This window comes from Diabrotica undecimpunctata, chromosome 1 (genome assembly GCF_040954645.1).
Source record: "Diabrotica undecimpunctata isolate CICGRU chromosome 1, icDiaUnde3, whole genome shotgun sequence".
Taxonomy (NCBI): Eukaryota; Metazoa; Arthropoda; class Insecta; order Coleoptera; family Chrysomelidae; genus Diabrotica; species Diabrotica undecimpunctata.
The window spans coordinates 27109207-27130478 of record NC_092803.1 but is presented as its reverse complement, the minus strand read 5'-3'; the positions used below and the strand labels follow the sequence as shown (position 1 = coordinate 27130478).

Genomic DNA, 21272 nt, shown 5'->3' with positions numbered 1-21272 from the left:
GAAATAATAATGATAGGTATATAGATGAAATAAAATTTTTCACTTTAATTCAGATATTTAAGCTATTTTTTTTTATTTAGGTTGTTTTATACCACTTGCTATTTATTTCAGTTTTTGCATTTTTTCTTTAAAAAAACTGTTAGTAAACTGTCTTATTATTCTACAAAAAAAAATAGTCCATATTTGTGAAAGTTAGACCGGGCCACTTTATTACTGCAATATAACAATAAATATCAGACCATCATCAAACCTTTTAACGGCAAAAAAACTATTTTTTTTTTCACAGAAAAAATAAAAAAATTTAAATATGAAGCCAGACGGTTGTACGATATTTGGTCTTGTAAGTGTGAAAACAAACAATTTTGTAGTATGACAGGACTAAAAATATACCAAATCTAGAATGGGATTTTGTGCAAGACCAGAGAAATTTAAGAAAAATAAATGCATCCTTAGAAGAGCCTATAGCTGGTCCAAGTGGTCTTTGTCCTGTTGTAAACTCACCCTCAACGGAAATTATACAAAAAACAAACAACAAAGACAAATAGTGATTAAAGTTCAGGAGATGACTCAAATGACGCATAATTTTTGTTGCCGTATTCTATTATTAAGCGAAAGAAAGATAATACAGTCGACTAAAAAAAAACAGACTTAATCTTTCTCAGACTTCTAAAGCTGCCGATTTGACAGATGTGTCTAATAAAGCCGCTGTAAACATTGCAAATGCCGTTTTAGAAGATCTAAACTTAACTTCCAAAGATAACACAGCACTGGTCATCGACAAAAATAAAGAATGGAAGAAAAGATCAAACCATGGTCTTCGAAAACGCGAAGCGAATCATGAAAACTGAATAGTATATAGCTTTAATTGAAGAACCAGGTACTTTATATTTTGGGCACTTAGCTCTTACTAAGTCTCGTGCCATAGATATTGCTAGCTATATTAAAGATTTTAGCTGAGTTTGTAATAAAAGTATATTCTCGTATGTGGTTTGAGATAAAAACACAGCAAATATTGAAATATGCTGCCAGGTATCCTTAGAAATTAATCCAGGTCTTGAGAGATTTTCCGAATAATGTGTCATAATTATTAAAGTTATTGAAGACAATGCTTATTTTGTCAACAAATCAAGTCAACAATTTAGAGAGGTTGCTTTCAGAAGAATTTAAAAATGTAGAAAAGCTGACATAAGAAATCGCATTTTCAAAGTACCTCAAATCAATGTTGATGCAGAAGATTACATAGATCTTATAGACTGGATGAATAGTACTACAACAGAGCCTCCTCTAACAAAGATTTGGCCGACGAGGAATTGTGAGATAAGTGATACAAATTCCCAATTTTGACAATTGTCCTTTCCATACTCAAGCGATGGAAAGATTTATTACGATAATTACTGATGTGTCAAAAATGTGTGGTGAAGAATCTAGAGATAGTTACATACCAGCTAAACTTGACGCCAGAAAGAATTTACCGATATTTGAAAGTAAATATTAATTCCATGGCGTATTGGTAGCAATGAAAATTTTAACTATTTAGCTCTTTTTAACAAAATGTAACTTTTGACATATGTCATTCTTATTGCGATGATTACCAGCATAACTAATAAACCAAGTATAAAACTTGTGTGTGTGTGTGTGTGTGAGAGAGAGAGAGATGGCATTAGACCGGGTATAAAACTTATACTCAGAATAAATCAGGTATAGGCAAAATCACTAACAATAAACATGGAATAACTTAGATATAGGTTATACTTGGTATAAGAATTTATTCCAAGATTATACCGACCCACACCCTTGTTTAAGTCTAGTATAATCTGAGTATAACCGTGGTATAACTTTTTTTATGAATGTCAAAGTCATCAGTGACGAGAATATATTAATTTTTGTATTGTTTTGTGAGTAGCTATATAATAAAAAAATGTGTTTAAGAGGTGTTGCGGCTGTCGAGGAAGTTGATAATTTAATTAATTTTTTGCAATTTTAAAATACTCAAAATCAACAAGATAACAAATAAAGAAAAAGATATATTTGGTGTTAGTTGTCAGTTTCAAAGAAAAATCAAAATTGACATATTTCACTCAATATCTCGTTGTTTTATGTATTTGTGCAAAAGATTGCGACATTGCCAAACTATTATTTCGGAATAAAGTGGGAATACTTATACCGAGTTTATTTGTAACAAATTATTTTAGTATTATATTTACCTTATACTTAGGATAACTATTCTAGGTATAAATACGGAATAAACTTAGAGTACGAGTGTTTTATTAGTAAGACAGTATCTAAATTTATTTAGTTTCAATACAACGTGATACAATTTGTAACTTACGCTCATTAACGAACTTTTTGTTCATTTTTGAGATATATTTCAATTTGTCATACGTAAGATCCTCACTCATCTGAAGACTTTTTTCCCTTTCATTTCCAATGATCGCCCGTATATTAAATAGATTTCTGTTAAAAATGAAAATGGCAATTTATTAATAGTATTAGGCTATTTAAATTATCTTCCATTTTTGTTGTTTTTAATTTTTTTTATCCATTGCTTGTTTATTCTAATTCTTTAGTATTTATTCTGAAGCTATTTTCTTGTGGCATTTTAAATTAATTACTATTTAAATGGGAATAAGCCACAATTAAAGGTTAAAATACGTTTATTGACGTTTCAATTTCCACTTCGGAAATCGTTCTCAAAATACAAACAAAAAAACGTATTTTAACGTTTTATATTGGAAATTGAAACGTCAATAAACGTATTTTAACCTTTAATTGTGGCTTATTCCCACTTTAGTATTTAGTCCCTAAATTTTGCATACATGCTTCCCACAATTTTCTTAATTTGTCTTATTTTTCCGTAACAACCTAAATAACATAATGCGGCAACAAAAATGTGCAGCCATTTAAATGATTTTCCATTTTTGTTCGTTAATTCACTTCAAATAACACAATACGGCAACGTCCGATACCAGTGACACACTATCATGCATTGTTGCCATGTATTTAAAATAGCATGAAAATTTATATCTAAGTAATTTGTGTCACGTTGTATGTAGAACACAATATTCCCCAGATGCAGGAAGTTTTCAAGCAAACACGACTACAGTGTAATGCCGCGAGCATTATCACAGCATAAGGAACAAAATTATATTAAAAAAAAAAATATTGATGAATATCATTAATTATTAGTATTACTATGTCGGTAGATTTAATTTAATTATGTGTTTCCCGATTTTATTTGTTTATTTTAAGGTAGACCAATTTCTTAACACAAAAACTAGGGTAGATTTAGAATTACTGTTTGGACTTCTAATATGTTGCTTTTATGGCATATTGTGTGATTGTATACAGAGTGGTTTTAAGTAATTGTACATAAACTTGCTTTAATAAAATATTATTAATAAAAAAGATTCCTGGTATTCCAATTGAAGTTATAAATTTTAATTTTCGCTATAACTTTTATAATTTGGCACCATACTTTGTTCATGTTTTCAGAATGCCACCATAAGTCACATTTTTGTGACTTATGGACGCAAATTTGCACTTAGTTTTTTGTTTTTTATTTTAGTCATCTGCATACAATATATTGTGCGAATTAATGTGATGTGAACACAATTGATGATTTCGAATTAATTATAGACGAAGGAAAAAGAACAAATCATCACCATCAATCAGCTGTGTTTGTCCATTGTTGAACATAGATCTCTAAATATTTCCATATTTTTCTGATATGCAATTCTTTTGAGTCGATCCCGTGGTCTCCACTCAAGCAATTTTTTTGTCCACTTGTCGTCTATCATTCTTGCAACATGTTCCACCCATCTCATGTTTTCCTTGTACAGTGGAACCTCGATTATCCGTCAGGGCACCGGACCAAGGGTATGACGGATAATCGAAAAGACGGTTAACAGAACATTAAAAAAAATTTAGAGTATAACTCTCAAATTTTATTTGTATGTTTTATTTAACAATATAAGTGATTTAGAATATTCCAAAATCTTTGCCTCTGTTGCCATTTCAACGATTTCATTATGTGTTAGCAATCGATAGCCGTTTGCGCCCTCATCACAAATTAACCATTCGTTTATGTCATCTTTAGGCAACAAAAACAAAACAGTTGATTCAGCCATAACTTCATTTCTTACCGCATCACGCTCGGTTGTCACGGGGGCATTTTCATCTTAAGTTGATTCAGGCCATAATTTATTCCACGCTCTTTTCAGCGTTACTTCCGAAACATCATCCCAAGCATCCACAGTATTGTCGACTGCGTGTTTTAAATTCTATGCTTTCCATTATTCTGGCAAAGAATATTCCTCTTCCATAACTGGGTTTTGAATAAAATTTTTTCTGTATCTTCTTTTGAATGTTTTAATGACCAACCGATCCATTGGCTGTATCAATGATGTTGTGTTCGCAGGCAGAAAAGAGCACGTGATATTTTCATCGTCACTTCGGAGCATACCGGCTTCAGGATAGGCAGGTGCATTGGCCAACATGAGAATCGCCATTGGTGGCAAATTGCCACCGCCATTGAAACTTTCTTTTATATTCGTCAACGACTTCAATACTTGCGGCGCCCATGTTTTCAACTTCAATTTTCAGTTCCCGTATACCGTGGCGATTTTTGAACTTTTCCAACCAACCGCTGCTTCCTTTGAATGAAGGATCGCCATTCAATTTCATGTTGAAAAACAACGCTTTTTCGGTAACAATTTGTCCAGACAAAGGAACACCTTCGCTTCTTTTTTGAACGAACCACAAATACAGAGTGTGCCGTGTCGAGTGATTATTTGTTGCTTTTTTTCATTGTCTATGTTTCATCCGGCCATCCAACGATTCCATTTGCGATACTTTTCAATTCCTTCAGCATTTTGCTTCAAATCATTGATTGTTGTTCTCGGAACATCATATTTGTTGCTCAATACGACTAAGTGACATAATCAATGTTCGAATTTGAATCAAACTGAATTATGTTGACACACAGATAATAACTGTAATAATTACTGTGCTCTGCGTTTTTATTTTCGGCTTGCGATTCTAACAATGAAACCCAGAGCCCTAAATAAGAACAATAATTATTTACATAAAAAAATGCGGTGGTGGCATAACTTCACGTGTACATTTCAACGAATTTTGAATGGCTTATCGCAATGCTTAAACAAAATGAATTGATGACTAAATTTTTACTTATGTTGTCAATATAACTTATGTATGGACCCTGACGGTTAACAGAGGTGACGGTTAATAGAGAGACGGATAATCGAGGTTCCACTGTAATACGTTCTATAATGTCTTCCACTCCAGTTCGTCTACGAACTTCTTCGTTTCTTAGTCTATTTCTCAAGCTTACTCCAAACATTGATCTCTCCATCTTACGTTGTGTCCTCCTCGATTTTTCCGCTGAAATTTTTTTTGTGAGAACCCTCTGCAAATTTTTATCTTCTCGGTCATGCAATGAAAAAGTTAGCAAAGAGCAAATAATACAATTTAAATGGTTTAATAATAATAAGGCCTCTGTTGGCTTTTACAACTTATGGACGCGTTTGGCATAGAATCGATGAGTTATATTTACAGTTTAGTTCACAAGGATACTTGTGGGAAAATTTAATTTACAAGTTCAAAATTTAGTTCACAAGGATACTTCTGGGAGAGTTATTGGTCACAAAAGTAGAGAAGAAACCAAAATATCTTGCTACTTCACCATTTAATGAAAGCGTTTCGTATATGAATTCATACACATCATCAGTTGATCTAAAAGTAAATCAATGAGCTTACAATTATAGAGAAAATTTGAAAGAATAACTTACAAGAATTTGTAGCTGTAAATTTGATATCATAGAACAGAAGTATGTACAACAAATAATAAGTACAGTAGACTTTTTAATATGGAGTAACAAAACAGAATTCCAAATCACTGATAGGGAGGTTTAGTAAGCAACTATAAATAACTTGTATTTGACCTTAGGTAACATATTACAGCCACGTTGTTTCTGAAATTAAAGTAAAAAAAGTTGTGTAGTACCAGTGTATTAACTTCAACGTAGTTACCATTTCAACTGCTCAAAGAAAGAGACTCGAAAAGACTCAAAGCAGGTAACGAACTTTCAGATCAGGCAATCAAAAAGTGACGTGACTCCAATAAATAAGGCGGTAATTTCAAATTTGAGAAGATACCGGGGTATCACCACTAGTAAAGTCAGTTTACAAGAATTCTGACATAATGAAAGGCTAGTTACTATCCAAAAGAATGGTTGTATAACACCTATATCATTGAAATTCAATACCACACACACACACGCACAACAATTTGTACAAGCCCCAGCTCCGAGTCACATGTGTGTTCCAATGGATCAGTGGGACCAACATATCCTACGATCAAACCGGTCACACTCCTTAATGGGGCCGTACCTATCTGACCACCAAGCTATAGCCAACCATCCCTCCCCATCTCAGGACATAACGAATGGGGAGGATTTTCTACTGAGCGTTACTTTGGATGCCCTGGGTAATGGGACATCCTCTGTTTTACTTTGTGTGGTTAGGCCACCTAATTTTAGGGGTAGCTAGACGAGCTTTTCTCCAAATGACTGATTGAATTTATTATTTGACTTGACTTTCGACTTCGTGTCCCAAAAGTGTGTTTCGGACAGGTCCGGATTTTTGTGTGCTCGGTCATTCAGCCGCCGAATCGGCAAAATAAATTTAGTTCTCCTCGTCGGCTGAGTGCCCGAGCACCACCGAGTCGCCACCGAGCTCACGCTTGTCAAACGTGACCTCTTTGCTCTGGTTTTGTGACTGTAGGTCCTTTGACCTGTCTGAGGGGCGTAAGTTAATACCAGATGAAGACAAATGTAAACACAAAAGATTCAAGAAAATAAGCTAATAACACCAATCTGAGGTCACTGCACCAATCAAATTAAGCACTATGAAAGTATTCTTGTACAAATACTAGTTTTACCATCGTCGTCAGTTAAGCATCGAACTGTTTTATGTATGTATAGTATAATGCAGCTGCTTCTTTTACCTGCTCATGGAGCTTAAAAGTGTCATGTTTCTCTCTATTTTTATTTTTTACTGATCTTCGCTCATCTATCATAACTAAGATGTCATTGGTTATCTATTTCTTGTTTTTATTGGCTCGTTCTTTCTTCCGATATAACAGACTCACTTTTTCTAGTTCAGTGTCAATTCCGACACTACTGCATTAGTATTAGTTGTAATAATTATGTTTGTTATTCGTTCAGCAATGCTTTTTTCAATTCCATTCCTTATTTCTTTCTTCTTTAGTTTTCTGAGGTCGTATCTTTTAGTTGTTTTTGTTTTGTCCAGTCTAATTTTTATATTGGCGATAAGTGGATTATGCTCGGATCCTATGTCTGCATTCGGATAGTTTTTCACTGACTGCACACAATTCCTATATCTTTTATACAACATGGTGTAATCCATCTGATTTCTAATGGCATGTTGTGGAGAGTCGATGGGATATTTCCATGGAAGGGGCAGCTTAAAAAAAGTGGCCATAAAAGCCAATTGGAAGTTCTGTGAAAATATAAGTAATCTGTCCCCTCTACCGTTTCTTACTTCTAAGCTGTGACATCATCATTCTGGTTTTACAACCCTGCGTGGGTCCTAGCCTCCTCAAGAATTTCTCTCCAGTGGTCCCTATCCCATCGCCTTTCTCCACCAAGTAGGTATTCCCATATTTCTCATGTCTTCATCGATGTTATCAAGGAACCTTTTTCTGGGTCTTCCTCTTATCTTACCAATGGGTCTATCAAGGAGCGTTTTTCTAGCTGCCCAGTCCATTTTGTTCCATCCGCATTACATGCCCTTTCCACCTCAGACGTCCTATCTTAACCCATTAACGCCTACGGGTCCCATATAGGGACACAAAACCGCCCTCTATTTATGTGCGTGTACTAACTGACAAATTTAATTTGAACGCCACTGACTGAGAACTAATCGTTCGGAATGCTCATCGGATGCGTCTGACAAGATCAGTTGCTTGTTGTACTCGCGAGTGAGAGGTTGTGCTATTTTTTTTTTGGACAGATTATTTTCGACGACGAAAATATGGACATCCCGTTACGGTAAGTTATATTATGTCGATCTTATTTATTTTATTGTATATCTAGGCGACGAATTTAATTTAAAAAACGTATTTTCGCAATACTGTTTGTTGATTTTCTAAATATATGGTTCTAGTTTTTCATAATTTCGTCGTAAACGTCACTGTCACCATATGGGACCAGTAGGCGTACTACGGACAATATGTATTAGCCTATAGTTTTATACGATAATTTTAGTTTCAGGGGAATAACTCTTCAAGAAGCGTTAGATATCGCCTACGAATCTGATAACGAAGTCACTGATATATACATACAGCCACCTGACTGTCAGGATCTGACCGATGAGGATTCAGGGGATGAAGATGAGGGTGGAACTGTTGAAAATTTGAGTAGTCGTCAACTGTTAGCTCCAGCTGAAGTTGTATTTTCAAATGGTACGAGAGTAGAGGACACATCTGAAGATTTAGCAAATGAGCAATTACCTACTGTGGTACAAAGTGACCCTAAAGCAAATTCAGGACTGACGATAGTAACTAAATCAGAGAAAAGTGAATTCATTGAGGCGGATCTTGTTTATCCTAATTATCCCTTTCCAACACCGAATTACTCGTCATATCAAAGTTTGAGTTCAGTTCAATTATTTGAGTTGTTTTTTACAAAAGAGCTTATTCAAGAGATAATAAAGGAAACAATAAATTATTCACTTCTCAAAAACTTACCGGATCTAAATTTGTCTGTAGAAGAGATAAAAGTTTTCATCGCTATTCTAATTGTAAGTGGTTACAATGTATTGCCAACAAAACGAAGCTATTGGGAAAACTCGAAAGACATGAAAAACGTTCTAGTTGCAGAATCTATGAGACGCGACCTATTTTTACAAATTTGCCGATGTTTGCATTTTGCTAGTAACGAAAGTATTGACTACAATGACAAAATGTATAAATTACGTCCCATAGTCGATCACTTAAAACAAAAGTTTCTAGAGCATTTTATACCCGGACAAAACCTTTCGTATGACGAGTCCATGATAAAATACTATGGAAGGCATGGATGTAAACAGTTTATACGCGGAAAACCTATAAGGTTCGGGTATAAAGTATGGTGTTTGAACACCAATAGTGGATACCTGATAAATTTCGAAATTTATCAAGGAAAAAGTATAATAAAGAAACAAGGTTATGATGCTATATTCGGAAAACCTGCTGCTCCACTTATACACATGATTGAAAATTTAGGAGCCAAAAAGATCTCCGCTATAACTTCTTTATAGACAACTTATTCACTGGTGCTTACCTCCTTTGTACATTGAAAGCAAATGGGTATGGAGCAACTGGAACAATTAGGGATGACCGAATTCAAAAAGAAGTTCCTATACCGCCTAAAAAGATTATGGTCAAAGAAGCTCGAGGCACCTACACTTCAACTCTTGAAACTAACGATGGTATTCTTTATGTGAGGTGAATGGATAATAATGTGGTAACAGTGGCCAGTACGTGTTTTGGGGTTACTCCAGTGAAATCTGTAGAGAGATTTTCAAGGAAAGATAAAAGAAACGTACCTATACCACGCCCGGATGTAATTTCCAAATACAATAAAAACATGGGAGACACCGATCTGATGGATGCAAATGTATCTTGGTATGTAAAGTATATTGATTATAATAATATACTAACATACATTGTTTCAGTTATCGTATTGGTGTAAGATTAAAAAAGTGGTACTGGTCGATATTCACATATCTTATTGATATATCTATACAAAATGCTTGGATTCTCTACCGCAAAAGTGGCAGAAATATCAGCCAGTTGGAGTTTAGGCGAAGTATTGCTCAGGTAATGTTATAATTTACTACATATTTACGTAGTCTTACATGTTACTGTGATTTTTAGACATATTTGGCAAATTACAAAACGACAGCTAAAGGTCCAGGTCGAATGCCTAAAGCTGCTGGAAGTAACAGCCGTGTTGGAGGCGATGTCAGATTTGATGGGCTAAACCATTACGTAGTAGTAGTGCCAGAAGGAAAAAGAAGAAGATGTGCCGGGTTCAATCGTATAAGCAAAGGGCGTACAATGTGTATCAAGTGCGATGTTGGTTTATGTTTAGAATTTTTTATGAAATTTCACACAAACACTTAATTCAGATAATATTTTGTGTATACTCTGGAACGCCTACAGGGCCCATATGGTGACAGCATGTTTTTTGTATATTTTGAAATAAAAATTTATTTTTTCCCAAACGTAGGTTAATTTTACACCTTTCTTTATGAAAGTTCAAAAAAAAAATCGTAAATTCAAAAAAAAAATTTTCTCGGCGTTAATGGGTTAATATGTTTTTAGATATCTGGTTCCTGGTATATTTTATAAAGTTCGAAGTTGTATCGTCTTCTCTACACTCCATTGTCATTCACTGCTCCATAGATTCGCCTTAGTACTTTTCTTTTGAAACATACTAACATAAATAGATAAAATAAGAGTTACACAACGCGCTATGGAAAGATCAATATTAAGTTTTACCATCAGAGATAAAGTACCAAACCTAGAAATAAGAAGAAGAACAGGAGTCACAGATGCAGTTGAAAAAATAGCCATGGCTAAATGGGCTTGGGCCGGACATGTTGCCAGATTAACGGATGATAGATGGACCAGAAAGATTCTGGAATGGCGACCAAGGCAAGAGGCATATCGAAGCAGAGGACGACGACCGACTTGATGGACGGATGATATCAAGCGCATCACCACAAACTGGATGCAAGAAGCACAAGATAGAAATAGGTGGAAAATTTTACGGGAGGCCTACGTTCAGCAGTGGACAAATATGGGCTAATTGATGATGGTGATGATGAACATGTTTTCCATATTTTATGTAGGTCTTGTAGGTTATGTCTGTAGGTTATGTTTCCAGGTCTCTGAACCATTCTTACAACTGGGCATATTATTGTTTGGTAGAGTTTTATTTTTCTATTTCTCGATGTAATTGTAGATTTAAGGAGGAGATTTAGTACAAATCTGCATCTGTTGGCCGTAAAAATTCTGCGATTTATCTCTATTATTATTATAGTAGTAGCAGTATTATTTTCAGTGTTAAGGAGCGCTCCCAGATATACAAATTCGTTTAATACTTCGATGCCGTCGTTTTCTATAACAAGTGGTCGTAGGATTGGTTGCGTGCTTATTTTCATATACTTCGTTTTGTTGGTGTTTATTATTAAACCCATTTTTGTAGCTGATTCTTTTAATGCTACATACATCTTGTACAGCGTTTTCAGTTCTCTCAACAATATTGATATCATCAGCATAGGCCAGGATTTGCACTGATTTTATATTGAACCAGTGGCGTTTGTGATTTGTGACATACGTATTACTTTTTTCAGAGCCAGATTGAACAGTATACAGGAGTGACAGTCTTCCTGGCGTAGGCCTTTATTTGTTTTAAAAGGTTCAGTCAGATAGTTCCCCCTGAATTCGTACCCTACATTCAACTTTTTCAATAGTTAGTTTTGTTAAATTTACTAACTGATTTGGTATTCCTAGCTCTTTTATTGCTTTCAACATTTCTCTCATATTCACAGAGTCGTAGGCTGCTTTGTAGACAAATATGTGATGAGTATCAACGCAGTATTCCAGTATTTTATCCAAAATTTGTTTAAGGGTTGCAATCTGATGAATTGTCGATTTACCACCTCTGAAACCAGCCTGGTATTTTCCATATCTAAGCTGTATGGCCCAATTATATCTTCATACCCTCCTTCTCCAACTTTCGCATTAAAATCACCCATAACTAGGTACAGGTTGTGATTGTCTGTTTTATCACTTACATCTTCCAGGTCCTAATAGAATTCTTCGATTTCTTCAGAGAAAAGATTTAGAATTCAGAGATAAGCACTTTGACCGATTCTGTTTGATTGAGTCTGTGTTTGCTGTTAATCTGTCATCTACATATAATATGAAGCTTCAACTATCAAAACTGAAATATCAGTGTGTTGTTTTTTGGAATTTTAATTCATTGTACAACTCCCAACAATATTTATTATTTTTTCTCGATTATATGCTACTTATATTCGCGTTTTTCTGTCGCATTTTGTTATTTCAGTTTTTCCATTTCAGAAGATTCGTCTTAGCACTTTCATACATATATTTTCGCAAGTCGTGTTATGGCTTTTAATATTTACTTATCAACTCGGCTTAATTAAAATGTTTGTTTGCATTTCTGTAATTATCCTCGATCCTCGAGAAACAAATATATCTTGCCAAAAGATCGATACGCCCCCCTGATTAGTGTCGGTATTTGGAATGATGCTTATTACCACATTTAATTACACAAACTTATGATTATAACAAAAAATCTGTACAACTTTCTTTCCTGTAGAGAAAATATTAATTAGCCATTGTGTTCGAACGATCATTTACATAATATTAATTTGTTTTATAAGGAAGCCTTCTAAAGAGGACGATCTCACATTATTGGATGTGTGTAAATCTCAAACTAGATATGAATTGTGTAAAACTCAGAATGGATAAGTTAGAACATTGTTTTATCTCGCTTTCTGATATGGGAAATAGTTACAATTTGATCACTACAATTCATTAAAGGTGATAAAATGTCGAAAATCTGACTATGACAAATCAATTCGTAAACTAATATTCTTTTAGAGAATTTTTAATATGAATTAGGAATGGATCTTTGAAAAGAACCGACTAAATGGAATAAACGGTACGTTAGATTTAATAAGGCGTGGTAGGTCGGTTTTTTTTTTTGTAAGCAACGGTAAAATGATACTTTCTTAGATGTTAGTTATTGTAATGGGCGATAGAGATGTTGTGAACGAATCGTTTCCGAGGAACGTTACCGCATTAGGAATCAGACAAATCAACTTTTCTGGAATTTATTAATTTCACGCGTCGATTATTATCAATTTTGTTTATACTATCAGTGTACGTTGGAAACCAATGATATATACAGAATTTTTCAACGCTGTACTGCGGAATGCTCTGGATGTTTGATGAATTTTGATATATGAATTTCTTCTTTAAGTGCCGTTTGCCAATCGGAGGTTGGATATTATCATCACTAGCTTTACTCTATCTACCGCTGCTCTGAAGAGTTCTATTGAACTGCGTTTAAACCAGTCTCTTCCTAGTCCGCTTCTGAATCCAAACTAACGATCATCTATTCCTTCTTCCAGTTTTTTTTATTTATACGAACACAAAGAGGATATATGAACAGAGTCCCTTAAATAGCTTAGTTACTGAGATACCAGGGGTTCGAAAATTTAAAATCAAAACTGAATCAAAAAGTTTTTATAGATCAAAAACGCTTACGAATATTTTTTTAATTTCGGTGAATAATATACCATTTAAAAAAGTACTAATTTGGCATCAATTAACTTTTGACCTCAACCATGAAAGCACAAAGGCACTGTACAAAAAGCGACTCGATGAAAAGCTGTTACAAGAAAACTTTGATAGTGTTGAGCACCATTACAATTACATAAAACAATGTCTCAAAAGTGCAGCAGAAGAAACCCTGGGTAAATATGAAAAAACCGAACGAAGGAAGCCATATTGGTGGGATGAAGAAATCGAAGACAAACACTTAAATATAAATAATGATCAAAGTAAAAACGAATATCGAACAGCCCAAAGAAACGTATGAGGTGCGACAACTAAGAAGAAAAATGAAAGCTGGGAAAAGAAACTGCTTCAGAATAAACACTTACTTGGGGGTTAGCAGAAGCATCGAAAGCTGGAAAATACTTCGATCTCTTCGACAAAATAAGACTAAATTAACCATCTCACCGATCTGCCTAGATAAATAGGACGAATACTTCGAAAATCTACTGGCGGAAGAAAGGGCAGAATATTTGCTCAAACACAATCAGAGGTGCAAGTGCATACAACGACTTCCCCAATTAGGATTGACGACAAAGAAGTAGCACGAGTATGCCAAGCATTAAAGAATGGAAAATCACCAGACCTGGCAATATCCCACCTGAGTTACTCAAGAGTACGGTACAAGCAAATTATATAAGCAGCTAGCAAGCCTTTACCAAAAATGTATTAACGGATGGAGTATACCGGAGGAGTGGAGGACATCGTTTATCATAATAATAATAAATCAACTAAGATGGTATGAACACGTCCAAAGAATGGATGAACACAGAATACCAAAGAAAGTATTGAACTGGACACCGCATGGAAGAAGAAAGCAAGGTAGACCGAGATTGATTGTAACTTTTGAGAAGTTTACCGGTGTCGCGCTGTCATGATAGTGGTAACATTTATTGAGAACACTGAAGTAAAAAAAAATATATTTTACGTTTTCTAAATTCTCTGTTCATTTTTAGTTAAAATAAGTAATAACCTTTTATAGGGCTAAAATGTAGGATTTTGTAGATATTTAATTCTAAACAAATGTCTTCAAGTACATAAATTTGTAACTACTTAATGGCCAAAAAAGGTTCTTCACCTGATAGTGAACACGACAATTTGATTTATTTTTTAAATAATTTCTTGTAATGTTTACGAGTAATTATATCACTACGATGATATATATGTTTCATATATACCAACATGCACACCCTAATATGGTTTAAAATACTACCTACAGTCAACTGCTGTCAGGAATAACAGTAATTTTAAATGATATCTACCAACTTTAGGAAAAAAATCAATCGAGTAATTCTGCTATTTACAGATAATTTCGAGATATTATGGATTGCCCTAATAATATTTCTAAATACCCTTCAAGATATAAAGAAATATATCGCGGCTATTACAAAGTAGATGCGAACAAAGTTGTACTGTCGTGTCCATTAAAAAAGGGATCTGTAATTATTTTTTAACTTTTTCGTCTCTTGTGTACAGGTGTCTTCTTCTCAACGTGCCCCATCCCTAAGAACATTGGCGATCATCATTGCCCGTTTGAACCTATCTGCAGACGTTCTGAAAAGTTCTATTGACGTTTTCCCACTCCGTTGTCTCAGATTCTTCACCCAGGACGTGCGTCTTCTCCCCGGTCCTCTTTTCGCTTCCACCTTTCCTTGTATCACCAGCCACATCAATTCGTATTTCTAGTTTCTTCGTATGTGACCGAAGTAGCTCATTTTTCTTTTCTTTATAGTGTTGAGTATTTCTTTATCTTTTTTCATTCTTCGTAGCGTTTCCGCATTTGTTATGTGTTGTATCCAAGATATTTTCCACATTCTTCGATAACACCACATTTCAAAGTTAATAAGTTTTTTCTCTGTCGCCTCTGTAATTGTTCAGGCCTCAACTACATATAACAGGACAGAGAACACGTAGCATCTCAATATTCTAGTTCTAATTTCGATGTTGAGTTTTCCATTGCATAATATTGCTTTCATCTTATTAAAAGCACTTCTAACTATCTCAATACGCCGTTTTATTTCCGTACTTCTATCCCATTCTTCATTTAGTTCGCAACCCAAGTACTGATATCTGTGCACCCTGCCTAAAAGTTTTTCTTTAGCATAAACACTGTCTTCCTCAATCTTGTTCTTGCTTGCCACCATGATTTTTGTTTTATTTGTATTCAGTACCATTCCGCACCTTTCGCAGTATTGGGTAATGCGACCAACCAAGATCTGTAGTCCTTCTCTGCTGTCCGCAAGGAGTATTGTGTCATCTGCCTATTTAAGATTATTCAGAAGTGCTCCGTTAATAAATATGCCTTTATTTATGTCTTCTAATGCCTCTTTAAACAATTCTTCTGAATACATATTAAAAAGTAAAGGGGAAAGCACACATTCTTGTCTTACTCCACGATTTATAGGTATTTCTTTCGATTTTTGTTGGTCTATTCGTATTATGGCTTTCTTATATCGGTATAGATTGGCAATGATTCTCACGTCTTCGTCATCTAATTCTGTGTTCTGCAGTATTTTTGTCATTCTTCGGTGTTGTACTTTGTCGAAAGTTTTTTCGAAGTCGACTAGACATATAAATACGTCGCAATTGACATCTCGACATCGTTCGCTTAGTGTTTGTACAGTAAATAATGCTTCTCTGGTGCCAAAGCCTTTTCTGAATCCCAATTGGTTTTCAGCTATTCTATCATCTAACTTTTTATAGATGCGTTCGTGTATCACTCGTAAGAACATTTTTAGAATATGGTTCATCAACTTCATCACTTCATTGCGTTTGATTTTTTGGGTATTGGAAGAAATATTGATATCAATCATTCTTTCGGAATCTCTCCCGTATAATAAATGTCATTAAATAATTCTATTAGTGTGCTCATATGATTGTTTGTTAATATTCTTAAGATTTCTGTAGGTATTTCATCTGGTCCCATGGCCTTCTTATTTTTTATACGTTTTAGCGCTTTCTCAATTTCGTCTTTGGTGATTGGTGGCCCATTTCTCCACCAATAGCTCTTTTATGTATTCTTCCCATCTGTTTATTTTATCTGTATATTCCGTTATTATCTTGTTATTTTTATCCATGATATTTCCGATACCCTTCTTGTATATGCCAGCTGTCTCTTTGATTTTCCGGTGTATGTTAAAACTGTCATGTTGTTTATCTAACCTTTCTATTTCTTCACACTTTTCTGATAGCCACAGTTCCTTAGCTTCTTTGATTTTTTGTTTGATTATTTTATTTTTTTTTGTACTCTTGTTCGTTTTTATTCTTGTGTGCCCTTCTTTCCTGCTGTGTGCCAGCAGCCCTGGCACTGGACTCGGGTGCAATAGGCCGATAACCTGTTCACCTTAAATTCAACTATCACGAATGCTACGAACAATGAACTAACCGGACGGACCAACGGACAACGACCAAAGCTACGGAATAAGGACTTAATGATGGATTTGCGACTGGGAACCTGGAATGTCCAAACCATGCTGCAGGCAGGCAAAATGCAAAGTATTGCTCAGGAACTATTGAAGTACGAAGTAGACATGGCACTCCAAGAAATTAGATTTAAAGGGCATGGTTGCAAAAATAAAAAAGAATACAGTATGTACTACTGTGGAGCAGAAAGACAAGGAGACTTTGGAGTGGGTTTTATGGTAAACCATAAATGCCGCAGGTCAGTATTGGGTTTTACTTAACAACTCTTAGTTTGTTTGCCATTGCCAACTGTGCCACTCTTATACCGTAGTTGCTGGTAATATCATGTAAACTATGCTTACCAAAGGATTCTGCATATATTGGCTCTTTTCCCAGCTTCGCGTTCATATCACCCAGGACTATAACTGCATCTCTCTTCTGTGAGTTTTCACATTCTACTTGTAGTTGGTCATAGAATTGATCGGTTACTAGTTCATCTGCTGCTTCTGTTGGGGCATGGATATTAATAATTGTAATATTATGAAATTTTCCCCTTAGACGTATTTTGCATATTCTTTCATTAATTAGTACGTGTTTCCCTCATAAAAATATTCATAAAGGAACCTGGATGATACCTGGTACTAATAAATTTAATCAAATTGATCACATATTAATATCTAAGCGGTGGACAACCTCCGTAACAGATGTTAGAACTTATAGAGGCGCAAATTGCGATTCGGACCATTTCTTGGTTATATCGAAGATAAAACAAAGAATATCAATGGTAAGAAAAGAGAAAGGCGCTAAACAAAGAAAATGGAATACTCATATGTTTAAAAATCCTAAAAAGAAGAATGAGTACCAGCAGAAAATAAAAGTAATATTAAATGAAAGAGGAGAACAAAACAACATTGAAGAAGAATGGAATGTCATCCAAACGACAATTACAAATATGGCAAAGGAAACATTAGGTGAAACCTCAAACAAAAAAAACGAGGAATGGTTTGACCATTCCTCGTAAGTAATAAATGCCAACAAGTAATAAAAAGCTAGGCAGAAATGTCTACAAAGGGATTCCCGATTGAATAGAAGGGCGTATGAAGAACTCAGAAAAGATGCAAAGAAAATATGTAGAAGGAAAAAGAGAGAAATGTTGAATAGAAAAATACAACAAATTACAGATTATAATAACAGAAGAGAGACTAGAAAATTTTACAGGCCAAGACTCACAAAGGGTTGTAGCGCCATTAGAAGAAGAAGCCCTTCTTTCCGTCATCAGTTCTTTTATCTCTTGTGTGATCCCTTGGTTAATTTTTAGATGATGTGTCTACTTGAAGTTTTTGTTTTGTGATATTTCTCAGATCTCCTCTACTTTCCTCCATTTATCTGTTGTTGTCAATTGCTTTTGCCTTTCTACTTCCTGAACTTCTTTGTGCACTTGTTCTTTGATTTGTTGGTATATATCAGTTTCTTTTAGTTTTCTCAGATTGATTCTCGGTGTTTTGGCAGTTGTTTTTAACTTTTTTAACTTAACTTTCATGTTTGCTAGAACTAGATTGTGGTCACTTGTTATATCTGTTCCTGGGTACGCTTTAGCCGATATTATGGCATTTCGGAATTTTTAATTTATTATTATGTAATCTATTTGGTTTCTTATTATAATTTCACCATCATCTCTAGGTGCTTTCCATGTATATATTCTTCGATTTGGGAGTTTATACCACGTGTTTTTGATAATGAGTTCGTTATCTTTGCAAAACTGAACTAGTCTTTCACCTCTTTCATTACGTGTTCCCAGTCCGTGTTCAGGTGTACTGATTTATTTCTTTGTGCATAAAATCGACAAAATATAACAAATAGGTATATAGTTACTACAAATAATACTAAATAAATATAAACACAGAGTTTGAAATTAATATAAATAGATTTGTTAAAAAGCAAACCCATGACAACACTAAAGAGCGTAACGTCACCGCTCATTTTATGTGGTTTGGGAGGAATAGTAAACGATACTGGGAAAAGAATAAATACCAAGAAATCGAATCATTAAAAGGAACAATTTTGCTCAGCTCTTGTAGATGATTAGCATAGAAGTGTATTTAACAATAATTTGTACTATACTTTATCAATATAATGGTAATTAGAAAGTCTGAAAAGTAATTTTAAAATAATTATCAACGTATTACAATATAATAAAGAAAATATTTGAAATTCTAATTATTCGGTGTCGTCACCTTCAGACTTCAATCCTCATTTTCAAACTTATATATAAGTGCCAATTTTATCCGTAATCCTCAGATTAAACCTGCTTATTTCTAATGAGATTATTCTCGATCTATAGTTAGACATGTCTCCAGTTAGTTCCGTTTTCTTAGACGCTCGGATCGTGAAGTAATGTTTTCAAAGGATAACGGACGTAATAACGGTGCACAAGCTCACGTTATTACGAATTATATTTTTTCCGATGATACGTCATTAATTTGGGAAGCTAAAATTCGGTTTAGGGCAACAGGTTCGTCTTCGCCAGTTTTGAATCGTCGGATAAAGAAAAAATAGTAAATAAAAAAACATAGTTTGTTTTTTATTTCTTGGAAAAAATACTAATTTATTATACTCAAGTCGTCAGAAACGAAAATGCCACTGAATGTCTAAAAGTCATAAAAACAAAACATAAAGCCAAAAGAACAAACTAAATTTTGCTGAGAATGTCAATTTTGGGGCTACAAAAAAGGTGCAACTATTTATAATGACGCAACTGCAAGAGAAATCATTAGAATACAACAAATCGGCACATTTAGGTTTCGTGGAACTTTAGAAGGCATTTGACCGGGTCAAATTAAAGGACGTTATCCACTTATTGTACGCAAGAGAGATACCCCTAGGAATAATCAAAACGATCGAAAATATCTACCAAAATAACGCAATAAAAGTAAAAGTAGAAGAAGAACTAACCGACCCTATTGACGCTGACAATAGGATAAGACAGGGAGATTCCCTGAGTCCTCTATTGTTCAACCTGATTATTCATTCCATTCCATTTCAGGCTACACAGTAAAAGAAAGAAAGAAATAAGATACGGATACCCGAGAAGACAATTTCTAAGACGAAAAATGAGGTGAAGTTTGAGCCCATTGAACATTTGAAATCATAAAGTTCCACTTATATCAAAACGTACGTTAAAAAAACATCTACAGTCACCTTGAACCGATCCTGTTGTGGCAATTATTTAGTGTAAAACAGCCAGGTTGTTGTGGTTTGATTGCCTTATTTAATTTAAGTAAATTCAGTTGTCCTTTTCTTTCATTATCGTGGGATCATTGTTCTATAACTTTATTGTTTTGTTTCTTGAAAGCTTTACTCAACTAACAAAAGGAAGGATGTAGGTGGTGACAGCACGCCATTTTTGTCTTTGTCTATTATGAGGTTCTTGTACTCAGATATAAGCATATAAATTCAAGAGTTTTACACAGTTAGACAAAATTTCAATTAATTTGGGAATATATTAAATATTTAATCAAAGAGCGGGATCCCATAGGATGATGAAATACAAAAACGATGATACTTACTAGGAGAAACCCCAATAAAACGTTTAATTTATTTTCTTACTTTCAATTTTAATGTTTTTCTTGTACAAATAAGGGTTAACTGTTTTAATTAAAGGCCCTAAATGCGTCCTTTCTGTCTATACCCAGGTACTTGGGTAACTAAAATAAATAGTTTTATTCCAGCTTCCATTCCTGGAATGGAAGTGACTGATTAAAAAAAAATAAAAGGAATGTGTATAGCCTGCGTTAAAATGAGTTCACCATTATAGAATAAAATAGAAATATGCTTTATTGTCACTGAAAATTGTACAATTTTATGGACAAAGCTACGAAAAGTCAGAAAAATAACAATTTAAAATTTACTGAAATTACATAAATCGTCAATATAACAAAATAAAATATACAATCCATTCCAAAATTTAAATAAAATGCAAACTGCATAATAAAACCTTACGAACTAATAAGTTTAAGTTGCTGCATCTGATAACCTTCTTCTTGATAACCTTCTTGATAACCTTCTCCTATCAGACTATCAGAGATTTTCTATCATCACAGCTATCCGTACCTTATTGGCGGCTGCTCTGAAAAGATCTACTGTGCTGCAACTATACCACTCTCTTAGATTTCTTAGACTGGAAATTCTTCGTCTTCCTACGGATCTTTTACCCTTGATTTTACCTTGCATTATGAGCCTTAATATCTCATATTTCGGTAATGTGGCCTAAATATTCCAGCTTTCTTGTTATGATGTGCTTTATGACCTCACAATTCTTTTGTAGACTTCTTAACACTTCTGCATTTATAACTCGTTGGGTCCATGGTATTTTTAAAATCCTTCTACTCGTATAGCACCACATCTCAAATGA

The 21272-nt window shown here is 34.4% G+C and overlaps 1 protein-coding gene across 1 annotated transcript in view; it reads right to left on the bottom strand.

Moving 5' to 3' along the window:
- crb (cell polarity complex component crumbs) overlaps positions 1-21272 on the bottom strand; it is a 111457-nt gene that overhangs the window by 80607 nt on the left and 9578 nt on the right. The gene's annotated exons all lie outside the window — the stretch shown is intronic.